Source organism: Myotis yumanensis, unplaced genomic scaffold, assembly GCF_028538775.1.
Source record: "Myotis yumanensis isolate MYYU_CA2020_CCGP unplaced genomic scaffold, mMyoYum1.0.hap1 SCAF_3, whole genome shotgun sequence".
NCBI lineage: Eukaryota > Metazoa > Chordata > Mammalia > Chiroptera > Vespertilionidae > Myotis > Myotis yumanensis.
Genome location: NW_027223754.1, coordinates 43232516 through 43248811, shown reverse-complemented (window position 1 = coordinate 43248811; position 16296 = coordinate 43232516). Strand labels below are relative to the sequence as shown.

Genomic DNA, 16296 nt, shown 5'->3' with positions numbered 1-16296 from the left:
TTCCCCATTTCCTAAAGTTTTTTAAATTCCTTCTTATATACTTGTTAAGGGATTTCTGACTTTTGGTATGTAATTTGTTGGGGGACAAAGTTCAGTGCATGTTTACATTGAACAATCTTTCCCTAGCTTGTTACAAACTGAATACACAATCACTGGTAAGTACTCACAATTATACTTTTCTTTAAAAAGAAGATATTTTTATTGATTTCAGAGAGGAAGGAAGAGGGAGAGAGAGGGGTAGAAACAACCTGGACATGTGCCCTGACCAGGAATCAAACTATGACCTCCTGGTTCATAGATCAACACTTTTTTTTTTTTTTGAGAGAGAGAGAGAGAAAGGGAGAGGAGAGAGATAGATTCATCAATGATGAGGGAGAGTCATTGATCGGCCGCCTCCTGCACTCCCCACACTGGGGTTTGAGCCCACAACCCGGGCATGTGCCCTGACCAGGTTCATAGGTCAGGCATGTGACCTCCTGGTTCATAGATTGACACTCAGCCACTGAGCCACACCAGCCATGCCACAACTATATGTTTTACTTGATCCAAAATAAGGACTATGCTCCTTGACCTAGCAACCTCAAAATCTATTCCCACAAACATTCTTCCAATTTTGCAGGTGATGTAAATTAACAAATTTCTACAACTTCTAGATTTGTAACTATTCTGTACCAATATCCAAGATTTCCCCACCTCCACACTCTTACCCCCAAGGCCATCCTAAATTTGTACTCTGGTTGCCATAGCAACAATGTGGCTTGGCTCCTGCTAGGAAAATTGTTAGTTCTCACATGCAAAGGTGACAAAGCTTTCTCAGCTAAGAAAGCAGAGTGAGGAATTAATTCAGGATGGTTTGAGGACTTCAAATCCTTTACCTCAACTGCTCTCAAACTTTCTTCAGGGTTCCCTTGAAGACTTGTTAAAACACAGATAGCTGTGCTCACCTCTAGTTTTTGGTTTAGCAAGTCTGGGCTGGGGCTAGAAAATTTGCATTTCTAGCAAGTTTCCAGGTGATGCCACTGTCTGGGGTCCCACTTTGAGAACCACTGCATTCAGTATTACAGATCCTCTTAAATGTTGCCATTTGCATGGATTCACTATCTTCTGATCAACTCTCTCATCTTCATATAAAAGGCTCTGAACCCAACCCACAAAATCAGTTTCTGGTTTTGTGTTTTTTTTTATGTCCTCAGTCTTACAGATCTAGATAGAAACAGAGTTTTTTCTATTAATGTCACAGGAAGGGCTGGATAGTGCCACAGTGAAATTTTGAGATTTGATCTTGTACTTGTTTTAAATTAGGTGAAAAATGATCATTATGCCTAGTTGTCCAGCATTCTTCATCCTTTTAAATTGGTCAGTGGCAACAACTAGTTAGCTCCCAGAGCACCAACCTTAGTGAACAAACTGTTAACAGGAGCCTCAAATTCTTTTGCCTTATATTAGCCAAATAACTAATCTCAAAACCCAACATTTCCCCAAGGGTGCCCATTTCAAGCATCAATTTCCATATTAGTTAAGTTTTTTTGCTTGTCGACAATACAAACCGATTCTGTGAACTTAAAGGGGTGGGGTTCCTGAAAGGATATTGGATAGCTTACAATATCAAAGGGGAAATTGAACAACCAGGCCTCATAAAAGGTAGTAACTGGGTGAGCTTCAGATTTGGGATAGTTCCCAAAAGGAGGCGATTCCAACTGCTACAAAGGTAATTCAGTTCCATATTCCTTCTTTAGCCCTTTGAAATGCTGCTCAAGATTCAAGTTCTTATGAAAGAGAATGTGATGGACCTAGTGTGGGTCATGTTTCTGATGGGCCCCTATCGTGGTGGTAGTGCTATCGGAGACTTGCACGGGTGGAATTTCTCCAATGCTAGTGGGAGTGGTGTTCTTATGATATGCTGAGAAAAAAAATTTCTAAGTCTCACACAGGAGAATGAGTGATTTTTATTCATGTGAAATTACATCCTTCAGTTTCCAAAGCCCCATTTCCCTTAAACTAGTCTTGGAAAAGGTGCAGCTGGGGATTCAACAGAGCTAGAAGCGGAGTCAGTGTCTAGAGTTTTCATTCCATGGTGGAGTTAACTCCAGCAGAGCACCAGGCTAATTGTTATCCATTAGTCCAATGTGTGGGGTCTACATGGCTGTGAGCCATGTGGGAGAATGCAGGGAAGTGTGCCCCCTGCAACAAGAGTCCTAAGAGAGCAAGAGGGCCAAGAAAGAGAACTCCCTTTGTTCAGGAGCTTATGTATCTCAGATTTCTAACCCTTGCAATGACCACGCCTATTCTGGCTAATGCCCTGTTCCCAGGTGGGACTGACAGGTAGTCACATTTTCCCACATCACCTAGACCAGTGGTTCTCAACCTTCTGGCCCTTTAAATACAGTTCCTCATGTTGTGACCCAACCATAAAATTATTTTCGTTGCTACTTTATAACTGTAATGTTGCTACTGTTATGAATCATAATGTAAATATCTGATATGCAGGATGGTCTTAGGCGACCCCTGTGAAAGGGTCTTTCGACTGCCAAAGGGGTCGCGACCCACAGGTTGAGAACCGCTGACCTAGATTTTACTGGTCTTGCATTTATTCTTCCTTTGTCCAGTCCCTTCCTCCAGGATCTGTGGGAAACAGATCTGGAGAATGTTAAACTGCAGCTTTCTGGCAAAACTGTACAAATGGCTTTCCCTTTCCTTTACTGTTAATTAATAACCAGGTTATTACAATGGTATCAGTAGCAGCAAAATGGGCTGTGATGGTGATACCCATCAATGGTACAGCACCCAACAAAACTGCATGCAGGGAGTGATAGTTCCCCAAAGGAGGATATTCTGAGCAGATGAGTAACAGATGTCAAGTCTGAACAGTATCAACTTTCCCCCTTTACCACCCATTCGATGGCCTGGCCTTTGAGAAAGGTATCCTCCTGCTTTTCTTCAAGATTTGAAGATAAAGACAAGGCAGAGGAAAGGATAGCACCTTTATATCCCTTTGAGTAGTCTGAATTTCCTTCTCTTAGGGATATTCTTTTCCCCATCACCTATAGCTTCTCCATCTAGAGTCTGGGATCTTAGCTTCCTTCATCCAGATTTTAGGATCCTACCAGCTCCACAAGGAAAGACAGTCACTGTTGTTTAGAAAAGGAGATAAATTCCTTTTCTTTTATAGATAAACTAGAGGCCCGGTGCATGAAATTCATGCATGGGGTGCGGGGGGGTGTCCCTCAGCCCAACCTGCACCCTCTCCAATCTGACACATCCCTCTCATAATCCGGGACTGCTGGCTCCCAACCGCTTGCCTGCCTGCCTGCCTGATTGCCCTAACCGCTTCTGCCTGCCAGCCTGATCACCCCTAACCACTCCCCTGCCAGCCTGATCAACACCTAACTGTTCCCCTGCCAGCCCGATCACCCCCAACTGTCCTCCCCTGCCGGACTGGTCACCCCTAACTGCCCTCCCCTGCTGGCCTGGTCCCCCCCAACTGCCCCCCCTTTCAGGTCTGGTTTCCCCCCAAACTGCCCTCCCCTGCTGGCCTGATCGCCCACAACTGCCCTCCCCTGCAGGCCATCTTGTGGTGGCCATCTTTGACCACATGGTGGTGGCCATCTTGTATGTTGGAGTGATGGTCAATTTGCATATCACCTCTTTATTAGATAGGATGCCATTGCTCAGTTTTTCCTTCTCTCTTGTTCCCCTGCCTTCTAATTTTATCCTCACTTAGAATTATAAGGGGAGGCAGCGTTCAAGAATCGGTCCTAATCCCCCCCCTCTCTTTCTTTCTCTCTCTCTCTCTCATCAAGTCTTTATTCCAAACGGCAATATGGATTTCAGGAATTCATATACAGTGGCTGATAAGCAGAAATGGTATTACTTGGTTTGTAATAGATCATGCTGAGGTAACAAACAGTTCCCCAAATTTTTGTATTTATGATAGAAAGGTCTATTGCTTATGCTATACAGCAGTTGTTATATGTTTGTTGTGACTTCACTCCATGTGGTCTCCTTACAGAACCCGGATAAAAGTAACAGCCCCTATCTGGGACATGCTTTTCTTTTGGCAGAATGGTTACATCATAACGTTGTCTCTTGATATCTCTGCTGGGAAGTACATTACTTCTAATCACATTCAATTAGCCAAAGCAAATCACGTGATAAAATCCAAATGTGAATAGAGAAAGGAAGTATACTCTCAAAACAAGTCACTGAAACTCACAGGGGTACAGCCAAGAATGTAAATCCTTTTATAAGAAAGGAAATAATGTGGAACAATAATAAAATCTACTACAGAACTATAAGATAGATCAGAGATGGTAAGAACTACTTGGGATCTACAAAGGAGAATAAGATTTAACTTGAAACAACCTCAGACTAAAAATTTGAACAGCTTAATGTGGCAGTTCATCCAGATAGCACTAAGGCAAAGAGAGGAGACTGCAGTTGTTTTATGAGTAACTTCCAACATCCAAACCAATCTATGGCTAGATTTTAGTTATGCAAGAATAAGGAAACTGCTCAAAATAGTTCAGCATGTCTAGGTTTATGTATTTTCTTTCTTTGGGGTATAAATATTTTGCTCTGCCCTAGTTTTCCAGGAAAGAACCTTTATAACAAATTCAGTATTTTTTTAAGCTGAGTGGACCAAGGCATATAGGCATATTAGGCTGCCCTTTGAGATTAATCATAGAGGTGACAGCAATAGAGCTAATAGAACAACAGGAGAAGATCTAGTAACAACAAAGCACCCTGGGAAATGCCAAAGATAGCTTGGGGCAAGACAATATCACCTGAACTGCTATTAGGACATAGAATGAGTCCCCTAAGAAGGCATTCTGTGCTTGCTGAACTGAAAGACACTAGGAACTGAATATACCCCAAGGTGTTAAAATATCCTTTTAAATTCATTGAGAAAATGAAAACGTTCATTTTTTAATGGAAGATTAAATACACCCCTCCCCCCCAAATTGCAATGTGATTTGCAAACCCAAATTTACAGACATTTTCAAAATAACTGGCCTAGACTCATCAAAATGTCAAGGTCATGAAAATCAAGGTAAGACTGAGGTATTGTTCCAAATGAAGGGAATTTAAGAAACATGACACCTGAATACAACTCAGGCAGATGGCAAAATTTTAATAAAATCTGATACCAAGAGTAGTGAGTATTGTATCAATATTCTTTTCCCAGTTTTGATAGTTGTATTGTGGTAATGTAAGAGAATATTTGTTTTTAGGAAATACACACTGAAGTATTTAGGAATACAGGGCAACTTCCAAATAAATGAGAAAAGAGAGAGAACGAGAAAGCAAACGTAACAATACAGCAAGTTGGGGGACTGGATGAAGGGTCTCAGAAGATATTTTGTACTAGCTTTGTAACTTTTTTTACAAGGGCATATAAATATGTCCCATTTAAAGGCTGGCCAGCCCTTTCTGGTGGTTAGAGCTCCAGCCCTCGAACTGAAGGGTTTCCGGTTTGATTCGGGCCAAGGGCACAGACCTCAGTTGCACGCGGATCCGTGTGAGAGGGAACCAATGCTATTCTCTCTCTATCTCTCCTTTCAACTCTCTCTCTAAAAATCAGTTGAAAAGTCCGGTGAAGATGAACAAAACAAACAAAAACAACAAAAATAAATAAATAAAGGAAGGCCAGAAGGAGGCAGTGTGGGTCTGTATGGCAGCTTCATGTTATTAGGCACCCGGGCGTCTTCCCGCCCTGTGTAATAACCTTAGATGAGTCCTGCCTCCCCATGGTAGAAAACCAGTGCTGCAGTATCTACAATATCCTCAATGCAGGCAACTGCCTGGAGAATATCCTTGTGACATTTAAGTGTAAAATTATGTTAAAACGAAAAGGTAGGAAAAACAAGTGATATGTGTAAAGATATCAGCTAAATATTATAATTGTGGCTCTGACCGTAATGAATCCAACCCGATCTGGTGGAAGATTGGAAATTTAGGATTGTGATAAAGAGGGTGGGGAAGAATCTACTCTTAAATGAAACACCATGAGATTATTTCTCTTAGAGGCAAGTATAATATATGAATACAAAAAAAAATTATTTAGGAATGACTCATAGGAACAATATCCAGGTGTTCTTTCATATCCAAAATTGCTGATCTGAGGCCTTTATTTTGTTTTTCTTTTTGTGACGTGGATTTTATTTTATTTTTTATTCCTCACCTGAGGATATTTTTCCATTGATTTTAGAGAGAGTAGAAGAGAGAGGAAAATATCGATGTGAGAGAAACGCATTGATTGGTTGCCTCCTGCACGTGCCCTGACAAGGGCCCAGGCCTGGGAGGAGCCTGTAAACTGAGGTACTTGCCCTTGACCAGAATCAAACCTGGGACCCTTTGGTCCACAGGCTGACACTCTATCCACTGAGCCAAACCAGCTCCTGATGGCCTTTATTCTTAAATAAATTTTGCTCAATTGTCTTATAGCATTGAGTGTTTAGAAATGACTGACCCATCCTAAATTTATTTCCTCTTATAAATGATTTGAACTTTTTGTCTGGCTGTCCATAGTGTTATTTCTTTTTCTTTAGAATTTAGAAAAAATTAATTTTACCTGGATATGTTTCAAGATTTGGCAGTTTTAGAATTTTTCATGGTATAAAAAGTGTTCTTTTAATGTACAGATTCAAGCCCTCCTTTTTTCTTGGAAATTTTTCTTACACTATATTTTGATACATTTATTCACTTGTTTCCATTTTCTCCTTTGGAAACTCTGAAATGTATAATTGGAAATTGTTTGCCTATCTTTCACATCAACTCTTTTTCTATCAATCCTTATTTTAATAAACATTTTTATTTAAAGTATGTTAGACATATAGAAAACCACACAAATAGTAAATGTATAGCTCAGTTGAATTCTCACAAGTTAACACACCCAGGTAGCCACCACTCAAATTTAAATCTTTTTAACATTTTGCTTAATTTCATTTTGCTTACTTTTCTTATTCCTATATCCCATTTCTCTTACTAGGTGTTAGCAGGATTTTTATTTCCAACTTGACCTTCATTGTTATAACTTTTGTTTCTTCCACATCTTTCCTGAGTTTTGTCAGTTTTCAATTAATCCTATTTTTATTTCTCCATTTCTTTTCTAGGCTCTTTATCTCTGCTTTTTCTTTTGATATATTATACATATATAGGAAAGTGCTAAATATTAGGTGTACATCATATATATATGTATATATATACACTCATATATATATGTTTCACAGTGTATGTACCACTGAAATATATAATGATCTGTGACCCATCACCTAGATTGAAATATAGAATAATTTCAATATGAAAGCTGCCTTATTTGCTTTACAGATAATACTCCCAATTCATAACTAATTTCTATTCTGACTTCTGTCACTATAGATTAGTGTTAGCTCTTCTTGAAATTCTTTATGTAAATAAGTTATACAGTACATAATTTTATTATTTTTTAAAGTTGTGGTAAAATATACATAAAAACTCACCATTTTAGCCACTCTTAAGTGTACAGTTCAGTATTGTTAACTATATTCGCGTTATTGTTACATTACATAGTGTTGTGTTTGCATTTTTAAAAAGGCAAAAGATTTATGCGATTTGAAGAGAATCCAGAGTATGTGTTTGCATTTTAAAAATTATTGTATGGGTGAATTTATCAAAGTTTGTAGAGAATGAAGCATTTTCAATTTGTGACTATTACACAGAAAGTTGCTCTGTAAACTATTGTACAGGCCTTTTGTGAACATGTGTTTTCATTTCTTTAAGATCAATACCTCAGAGTGGAATTTCTAGGTCATTGAGTAAATAAAGATTTAACATTGAGCACATTATCAAACAATTTCTCAAAGTGGTTGTACCATATCACACTCCCATCAATGTTTGAGAGTTACAGTTGTTCCAAATGCTTGCAACACTTGATATTGTCAATCATTTTTCATTGTAAGCCGTCCTAGAGGGTGTATAGTGGTATCTCATTATTATTTCAATTTTCATTTTCCTGGTGAAAAATCAGGTTGAGCAATTTTTCATGTGCTATTGACCATTCAATTTTGTCATTTTAAATTACTTATCTTTGAATAAGGAAAATTTTTCCTAAAACTACATTTGTAGGAAGTTTGTATAGAGGAAGAAATCGGGCTGTGTTCCACACCAGCTATAATTTCCCTTTTGATCTAAGTTTTTGTATGAATTGGTCTAGCTTTTTATTTCTCCAGAAAAGGGAGACAGGCTGTTCATCACATATTTCTCTTCTCTTCTTTTGCTTCTTGGAACCAATCGAAGAAGCTTCTGTCACCAACCAGTGCATGCCATTCTCCTTGTTGCAAACAAGGAATTTAGGTTTTTCACTACAGGATATGCCTCTAATCCTGGAGAAGTATCTTTTTATTTTTTTTAAATATATTTTTATTGATTTCAGAGAGGAAGGGAGAGGGAGAGGGAGATAGAAACGTCAAGGATGAGAGAGAATCATTGATCGGCTGCCTTCTGCACGCCCCCCACTAGAGATTGAGCCCGAAACCTGGGCATGTGTTCTTGACTGGAATCAAACCCAGGACCCTTCAGTCCGCAGGCTGACACTCTATCCACTGAGCCAAACAGGCTAGGGCCCTGGAGAAGTATCTTGTTGAATTTTCCTGAAATCTGCACTAGCAAGCATCCTTTTTTTGATTCCTGTATTGATTGGCATCCCTCCTACTTTGGGGATTGGAGTTTTAACAGTCTCCTGCATCTCGCTGAGGTTTGCTTTTCTCTTAGTTATCATTTTGACTTTGGGTGATTTCCAAGAAGGAGAGAAGGAGATACTGATTTGACACTACCATCCTCAAAATAGAAATTCTGATAAATACCAATAATTACTGACTTAAAGCAGTTTGTTTTCATTTTTCTCTGAGATTTTTTCTTTTAAATACTAATGAGCACTGTATTTTATCTAAAGAGTGAATCCGTTGAAATGATTTTTCATCTATGAGTAATTTTTGTTAATTTTGAAAAGATCTTTTGGCTGGTGTGACTCAATTGGTTGAACATCATCCCATGCACTGAGAGCCATTGGTACTATTTTCAGTCATAGCAACTTAAGGCTATGAATTTCCCTCTAAATACTTGCTTTAGCAGCATTCCACAAATTATAATATAGCATATTCATTATCATCTAGTTTTGCATAATTTGGAAATTTTGTGATGATTTTGCCCTTACTGTGACTAATTAAGAGACATACTACCCCCCACCGAGCACATGAGTTGGAAAATCTGTTTATTGTTCACTTTCCATTTAATTGCATTGTGTTCAGAGAATATGAAATGTGTGATAACAATTCTTAGGAATTGGTAAAATTTCCTCTGTGAACTATTATTTGGTAGATTTTGTAAATGTTCCATGCATCTGAAAAAATTTCCTATTGGTAGGCAGATCATCATCTCTCTCTTCATATGGAGCTGTTAGATAAAGTGCTAGACAAAAACTTGTTAAAATTTTGCTCATATTTTCTAAGGGTTTCTAATCATAACTAAGATTTTTGTGTGTGCTTAGTCTAAGAGTTTTTTTTATAATAATGTTTTAAAATGTCTTTTAATTCTTTCACTTCGTGTTATAGATCTTATTCTATCCATTAGGTGTGTGTGTGTGTGTGTGTGTGTGTGTGTGTGTGTTTGTGTGTGTGTGGCATATTAGGGTGTGTTTTTTATTTTTAATTTCAGGGGCTAGTTGTGTTTTTTTAATTTTTAAGATTATTTATTCATTATTGTGGTGGGTTAATGCTCCTTACCTCAAATTTCATGTCCACTCAGAGTCTCAGAATGTGACTTTATTTGGAAATAGTCTTTGCAGATGTAATTAGTTAAGAAGCAACGGAGAGAACATACCAAAGAATACATGCAAAGGTGAAGGCAGAGGCTAGAATAATGCAGCTATAAGCTAAGCAATACCAAAGATTGCTGGGAGCTACCAGAAATGAGGTAAATGCACCAAGAATAGGAGACTGTCTTTGCATTACTTTTGATCTCTTTCTAGATCTAGAAAGGGACCTTGACTTCTGCTTACACATGACTTTGTTGTGGTTTTCCCCACGCCCCACCTCCCATTTCTAGTCCATGGAAATATTTATTTTGGCTTAGGCTCCAACTAGGTCTTTTTGTTTGCTTATTTTTTTTTTTTCATTTTAGTTTCCACACCTTGCTATGAATTTGTAAGAGAAGTCCAATAAGTGAATCTTTCATATTTTATGTACTCTTGCCAGTTGGTTTTTCCAGAACCTAATTAGTATAAAAATACTTTAGGCTATACTTTTGTATTGCAATTAAAGAGTAATTAACTGAATAAAGGTAACCTGATAAGTCACTTGGTCCTACTCCCATCAATCCCATTTATTAGCACCAAAATACATGCCACATTTGTTTGCTTCTCTGCATCTCCATCTCTGCAGTTACCACATAGTTCAAGCTTCCATCATCTTTCACCTGACCTACTGCAATAGCCTCCTAACTGGGCACACTGCTGGTCCCTCTACAACAAACATGTCAAACTTGTGGCCTGTGGGCCACATGCAGCCCACAGTGAATATTTTTTGCTGCCCAGACAATATAACGGTATGTAAAAAACATTTTAATAAAAATTTCAGAACTTAATTTTCAATATCCTATTATACATAATCTATGTATATAAAAGCCTAAGCAACCGAATGACCGAACAATTGGTCGACTGGTCGCTATGACGTGCACTGACCACCAGGAGGCAGACATTCAACACAGGAGTTGCCCTCTGGTGGTCAGTGTGCTTCCACAGAGGGAGCTGCAGTGACACGAGCCTCTCCCGCCTCTGCGGCAGTGCTACCAAGGGGCTGTGGCAGGTGCAGTGGGGCCGGGATGAGTGGGAGCGGCATGATGCCCAGCCTGGGCTCAGGCTCCTCCCTGGCCGCCTGCTGCTTCGTGCACTACTACATCCCCCGAGTGGTCCCAGATTGTGAGAGAGCACAGGCCAGGCTGAGGGCCCCCGCTGGTGCATGAATCCGTGCACCAGGCCTCTAGTTATTAATAATGAACTACAATGTTCGCTAATGACTGATTACTCTAATCGTGTTGCATTCATTTCCCTTATTCACCTTAGGCACAGGCACCATTTCTCTCCACTAATACTAGCAGCGAATATTTTAGCAGCAAATTGCCATGTCATTAGTCTTGGACTGACTTGTTTGATGTGCATAACAGGAAATATTCCGCTTTTGGAGAACAGGAAAAATAGGTTTATTTGCATTACGCTTATTAATTTGTGCAGTTATTCAGTGTCTGGTAAGTTAATGTTCAAGAAAAAATATTAATTTTTATTAAAATGTTCTATTATTTTATGTTAACAATTACTTATTTATTTTAGCCCTTTGTATTCAGCATACCTCTATTGAAATAAACCTACATTTATTTGAAGCTTTTGTGTTTTTTTTGCGGCCCACATAAACTTAAACCTTGTTTATTTGGCCGTGTTAGCCTTTGAGTTTGACATGCTTGCTCTACAATCTGTTTTAAATTTAAATTCAATAATGACAGATTTCTGTATAAAAACCTCTGGCGACTTCCTGGTTTTCAAAGAATAAGTTTAGGGGGAAATATCTATAATACTATCAATAATAAAAAATATATTTTAAAATACAGTGGGGCCTTGACTTACGAGTGTCCCGACTAACGAGTTTTTCAAGATACAAGCCGTCTCTCGGCCGATTTTTTGCTTTGAGTTGCGAGCTAAAATTCGGGTTATGAGACAGCTTCAGATACCCCACTGCTAGTTGGCGCAGCAAACGTCACAGTGAACGCCACAACATCAGCCCAGCGTCACGTGTCATTGTAATGGTGAAAATTGATTTGACATACGAGTAATTTGAGTTACGAGCTCTGTCACGGAACAAATTAAACTCCTAAGTCAAGGCCCCACTGTAAAAAAATAATAAGTTTAAAACTCCCTTTTAATAGCCTAAATCATTCTTAGAACTTTTTTCTTTTAAATTGATTTCAGAGAGAGGAAGGAAGAGGGAGAGAGAAACATTAGTGATGAGAGAGAATCATTGACTGGCTGCATGCCCCTTACTGGGGATCAAGCTGGCAACCCAGGCATGTGCCCTTGATCAGAATCAAACCTGGGACCTTTCAGTCTGCAGGCTGACACTCTATCCATTAAGCAAAACCAGCTAGGGCCATTCTTAGAACTTCTTTAGCTCTGCTTTTATTATTCTTCATTGTTGTTGTTAATCCTCACCAGGGGATATTTTTCCATTGATTTTTGTGCCATGCCAGCACAGCCAAGGGTTCAGTGAGCCTGGGGGGTGGGGGGGTGGGGGGGAGGGTGGTGAAGGACTAAAGAAAAGACAGACAAAGAGAATATAGCTGGGGCTCCGTGGAGCTCCTGTGCTTGGATGAGGCCACAGAGAAGGATCCAGCCAGCAAGCTGAGGCTTTATTTTATAGTCAAAAAAAAAACAAGGTAGTGGTCAACATAGTTACAATGTTCTTGTGAGTTTCATTTGTTTTGGCAGCACTTGCTGCACCTCCCACGGCCCATTAGTTACCCAGGAAGGATCTAGGGGGCGGCCATAAAGTCAAGCTTAATTATGCTAAAAGGGTTCTGCCCTCTAAGCTGGGACTTGTTTATGGCTCTGCCAACAGGTCAATCTGAGGCTTAACTCTAGAGCTGTTCCCTACAGATTTTTAGATAGTGGAAGGGATGGGGAAGAGACAGAGAGAAACAATGATGTGAGAGACACATGGGTTGGTTGCCTCTCACACCCCTCAACCAGGACCTGGGATCCAGCCTGCAACTTAGGTACATGCCCTTGATGGGAATCGAACCCTGAACCCTTCAGTCCATGGCTATCCACTGAGCCAAACCAGCTAGGGCTATTTCTGCTTTTATTCTTAAGACCAGAATCACAGACAGTATTCTGGTGATGATTTATGATCTAAAGTCAGCATTTTGTTGGCTGTCTTGACCACAGTACACAATTTAGATGTTGTATCCACTAACTTGTAGACATTAAAATCATCTGCCATTTTTGTCACTAACACTACCTTGTGATGTCAGAAGGAAAAGGGCAAACCAAATATATGTATATGTATAGTCCAAGGAAATTCCATAGAGGAATTTCTTCATTATTTTGTCAGAAGGATGAATAATATTTGTCTAACGCTTTATAATTTACAAGAACCTCTACACTTCATGAGACCTCAAAACAAACCTTTTTAAAAAAATATATATTTTTATTGATTTCAGAGAGGAGGGAAAAGGAAGAGAGAGATAGAAATATCAATGATGAGACAGAATCATTGATCAGCTGCCTCTTGCACAACCTCTACTAGGGGTGGAGCCCACAACTCGTGCATGTGCCCTGACTGGAAATTGAATGGTGACCTCCTGGTTCATAGGTCGATGCTCAACAACTGAGCCATGCCGGCTGGGCTCAAAACAAATCTTTGAAGTAATCAGGATCATACCCACTTTACAGATGAAGCTAAGTTAGATAATAGCCATGGTTTGAGGTTAAATTTCTTGGATCTGAATCCTATGCACTTCACATCTATCTATATATATAAAAGGCTAATATGCAAAGTGTCCCCTCAGGAGTTTGACCGGGAGTTCGATCGCTTGCTATGATGTGTGCTGACCACCAGGGGTTGGTGTGGAATGAAGGAAGGTCCTGGCTGGTAGCCGGAAGGCCCCGATCGGGCCTGATTGCCGGCCAGGCCTAGGGACTTTACCCATGCATGAATTTTGTGCACCAGGCCTGTAGTCTATAATAATAAAAGTGCAATATGCTAATTAGACCAGATGTCCTTCCATCCTTCCAGACGAAGCCAGGCTGCGAGGGAAGCCTGGGTCCTGGGTGCCTGTCAGTGGCTGGAGGGAAGCCCGGGTCCCAGGTGCCAGAGGGAAGCCAGTGCTGGCAGCTGGGGGAAGGAAGGCCTACTCCTGCATGAATTTTGTGCATCAGGCCCCTAGTGTATACATATATACATAGAGAGAGAGCTAATATGCTAAGTGTCTGTCTGGGTAATGGCGTCACATAGCAACACCCGGCTTCCTCTCCCTAGGGACTAGGAACATAACTTGTTTCTTCAGCCCAGGAACACAACTTGTTTTATAGCCAGGTGGAAACATTTTACACTGTAACCAAATGTCTGTGAAGTGTTTCCCCATGCCTCATCTCATTTGATCCTCACAGAAGTCCTGGAGTAGGTAGATGGGAGACTTGGTAGAATCCTATTTTCTTTTCATTAACTGGAAAACAAAGATTTAGGAAGCTTAGAAATTTGACCTGACTGTAAAGAAGAAATGGTGGGTCTTGAAAATGATTTCAGGTTTTCTCACTGCACAGAATATAGTCAAACACTGCTGCAGTTAAATATTTTACCTTTTGTTCTCCCTATTATTATTGTGATCTACAATAATAATAATCTGCTTCATGTTGATATTTACTGCTGTGTTGCTGACAATTACCTGAAAGAGAAGTTGGGGTACTTCACTGAGGCTGGAAAAAGTTTAGCTAAATCAGAAAGCAGGTCTAATTAAGAAAGTTTATTCTATATCTAAAAGGCTAAGTTGATTCATGCATGCGCGATACATATGAAGCTCTTGCTGGTGCCAATCACATGCCTGTGTTTCCATCTGTCATTGTTGATCGTGAATTTGTTTGACACTTCTATTATAGAGAAAGGGTAAAATATTTCTTCTAATTTATTTGTTTTCAATGTGCACAAATTCATGCACTGGGCCACTAGTTATATTATATACATACTACTTTCCACCACAACTAAACAGAGACTTGGGTTTTGTTTCTTTCCTCAAAACCATTTCCTTTGCACTAGTTTCCTTTGGAATAGAAGCCTTTCTGCTTTTACTTCAAGTTCTTCTAAAAGTGTGAAGTAGCACAGAAGTAGCAAATACATACCCTATATAATAAAACCCTAATATGCAAATTGACTCAACTGCAGAAAGACCAGTCGCTATGATGTGCACTGACCACTAGGGAGCAGACACTCAATGCAGGAGCTGCCCCCTGGGGGTCAGTGCACTCCCACAGGGTTAGTACCACTCAGTCAGGGGGCTCAGTGCATCATGTAAGGAGCCAGGGGTTCTGGACTGAGAGAGGGTGCAGGCTTGGCTGAGGGAACGCCTCCCCTCACCCCACCCCCCACCACAGTGCATGAATCTCGTGCACCGGGCCTCTAGTGCATTGATAAAGGTACAGTGGGACCTTGACTTACGAGTTTAATTTGTTCCGTGACAGAGCTCGTAACTCAAATTACTCGTATGTCAAATCAAAAAGTGAACAAGTGAGACACGTGATGCTGGGCTGATGTTCACTGTGACGTTCGCTGCGCCAACTAGCGGTGGAGTATCTGAAGCTGGCTCGTAACCCGAATTTTAGCTTGCAACTCAAAGCAAAAAACTGGCTGAGAGACGGCTCGTATCTCGAAAAACTCCTCAGTCGGGACACTCGTAAGTCAAGGCCCCACTGTATACATTTTCACTTAACAATGCTTAACACAGAAAAGCATTACTATTTTACCTCAAGTAAAACACCACTGGGTATGGTGTGCGTGTTGGAGACGTCAGAGTAAATGACTGCGAACAAACAAAATGCCAAATTAAGTAACTTGAACTTTATCTTGTTCAAGATCTTATCTCTTCCGTTGAGTCTCCTGTGATGAGCAGAAGACGCAAGATCCCGTTTAACAGGTGTTTTTTCCCTTAGAGCTGACCTTGGCCGCACTCTCAAGAGCCCCTTGCTGTCTCAGCTGCTGCACCTCCCTCGTTTCTTCTTCACAGACCCCTCCAGGATTCTGCTCTATTCTCTGGACACGCTGGCCCACTGGACAGTCGGGGTGTGGGGGAAGGTCCCCAAACTTCCAAGCCAACCTCAATCGGTGGCTTAGGTCAGTAATGTGCGCTTCTCTCTGGTGTTCCCTGGAATGCTTTGGCCTCCATCAGCTCATCCAGCTACTCCTGACCGTTTCTCTGGAGCTTTTTTTTTTTTTTTTTTTTTTTTTTCAGTTCAGTCTGTTATTTGTCCCGAGATGCTCAGGGGCAGGGAGCGAACTCTGTGATTCCTCGTGGTAACCAGCCCATTCTAGGAGCTTTCAAGCTCCCTTCTCGGGAGGAGGTTTCGCCTTCTCATCTCGAAGCCGCGGCTTCACCTTCCTCTCCGAACAGCAACCCGGAAAAACGTCGTCGGGCTGACATCCTCCTCCTCCTCCTCCTCCTCGCTAGCGCAGCACGCAGGCCCCATCCAAAAAGCCTTTCGTACTCTGCGCATGCGGACTCGGC

The 16296-nt window shown here is 40.5% G+C and overlaps 1 protein-coding gene across 1 annotated transcript in view; it reads right to left on the bottom strand.

The window, feature by feature from the left end:
• DZIP1 (DAZ interacting zinc finger protein 1) overlaps positions 1-15594 on the bottom strand; it is a 72806-nt gene extending 57212 nt beyond the window's left edge. The window contains exon 1 of the mRNA XM_070408747.1: positions 15539-15594. The gene's annotated coding sequence lies outside the window, so the exon portion shown is untranslated. The remainder of the gene's footprint in view (positions 1-15538) is intronic.
• Between the last annotated feature and the right edge of the window lie 702 nt (positions 15595-16296).